Here is a 2,105-nt window from a genome sequence, read left to right as displayed (position 1 = left end):
GTTAATTTTTGTATGTGATGATGTGGCTATCAAGTTGTACTACTGATAATTATGTTATAATTAACTAGATATTAATAATAGGAAGAAGGCAAAGGGAAGGCCAGACATGAGCATGTCCACCTGGGCAGCTGCACCAGGAAGCTACAATTTCATACTCCCCAGGGAATCATTGGTCCACTCCCTGCAAATCCCTGGAGGAAGGGGTCCAACAAAGGAGAGATGGCTGCATGCACAGTGAAGTAGAGGTGAGGATAGGGAAGGTCTCTGTCAGTGTAACCTGGAAACAGATAATTGGCTAGCGGGGTGTAGAACCATGGCGAGCGAAATCTTCGAAGGTTAAAATCCCCAGACAAAGGAATTCTCTCACTCTTGTTGCTCTCTTGTTCCTCTGTTTTTGTTCCTGCTTCATTGCACTTGCTCATGTTCCTAAAAGCCATGCAGACCCCACACACAATTGACTATAGCTGGGAACACAAACGAAGCTAGCCGGCCGCTGAGTTGGACTGTGCAAATATGGAATGGAAACGCTAGGCAACGACTTTAATCCTAGCTCCGCTAAAGACACAGCTGGACTTCTTCCATGGCCGGACAGAGGGAGAGGGGACCTTGGGAACTCAGGGGTTTAATTCCACGCACATAAATGCCACTCATCCTCCCATGCCAATCTCAGAAAATCCCTCTTCTCATGACATTGCAAGACGCCCACTTCCACTGGCAACTTCCACCCGGAGAGCTCCCCACCGATAACACCAGCACCATTTGTTGAAAGGACCGGCTTTCCCTGGTGAATTATCTTGACACCTTTGTCAAAAATCAATTGACTGTAAATATAAAGGTTTATTACTGGCATCTCAGTTCTATTCCATTGACCTACGTATCTATCCCTCTGCCAGTGCCATACTGTAGTTTTGGTTACTGTAGGTTTGTGCCTCTCCCCACTGTTGTCCCACTAGGATCAGTGATGGCAAACCTATGACACGTGTGTCAGAGGTGACACGCGAACTCATTTTTTTGGTTGGTTTTTCTTTGTTAAATGGCATATAAATATATAAAATAAATATCAAAAATATGTCTTTGTTTTACTATGGTTGCAAATATCAAAAAATTTCTATATGTGACACGGCACCAGAGTTAAGTTAGGGTTTTTCAAAATGCTGACACGCCGAGCTCAAAAGGTTCGCCATCACTGCACTAGGTAATTGCAGTTGCTCAGCCCATACTAGGTGCATGAATGTTGAAAAGAGGCAGCCACTCCCTTTGACTGATGCTGGGGCAGCAGGTGCATGCACACATATACCTGAATATCAGGGCTTCTTAGCTCCCTCCCCAAAGGTGCCACCCCAAGCACAGGCGTCTTCTCCAGCCTCCTGTCTGAGTTCATTTCTTCCTGAGATCCTTCCTGGGTTAGAAAGCTTTAGCTGCATACACAGTGCAGGCTGCAGTCTGCCTTGGAGACAGATACTTCTGCTCTCCTGCTTCCCCTAGCAGCGCAGGCGCTTCGTAGCTGTCAAGACCTCTGCCACCTCACCCTTCTGAGCCCCACTGACTTTGACAGTATTAATACCTACCTCTCAGGATTGTTAAAGCATAAATTAGATAATGTGTCAAGCACTAAAGATAAGCGCTTTAGAGGCATTTACTCCTGTGAGATAGGTACTCGGCTTCGTTTATAAGGCTGGGGAAACTGAGGCACACACGGAAGAGGCTGTAGGCCAGGACTCCAGATTATTCCGCGGGGAGCCAGGACTCACCAGTCTGACTCCAGAGCCTGTGCGTCCCGGACAGAGTTGCAGGGACTGACAGCAGGGGCTTCCCTGGGAGAAGACCCCACTCAGGGCTGATTCTGGAGCGAAGTCTGCCCCTGCCTCGTTCCCTGGCGGGCCGCCCCAAAGGAGGTCTGTCTGGACAGAGCGGGAGGCAGGGGTCCCCCAGAGGCAGCCCGGCTTCTAAACCAAGGAGGCTGGTTCTGCTTCGGTGGCCCCGCCGCTAAGTACGCAGCCCGGGCTGTGCCGAGTGTTCGTGCTGGAAAACGAGCACAAAGAACAAACAGGAAGGCCTCTAAAATGCTAATGCGGCGCCCGCGCGGCTGGCGCGGCTCAGCCGGG

Source organism: Myotis brandtii, unplaced genomic scaffold, assembly GCF_000412655.1.
Source record: "Myotis brandtii unplaced genomic scaffold, ASM41265v1 scaffold274, whole genome shotgun sequence".
NCBI lineage: Eukaryota > Metazoa > Chordata > Mammalia > Chiroptera > Vespertilionidae > Myotis > Myotis brandtii.
This window is presented reverse-complemented; position numbering follows the sequence as displayed.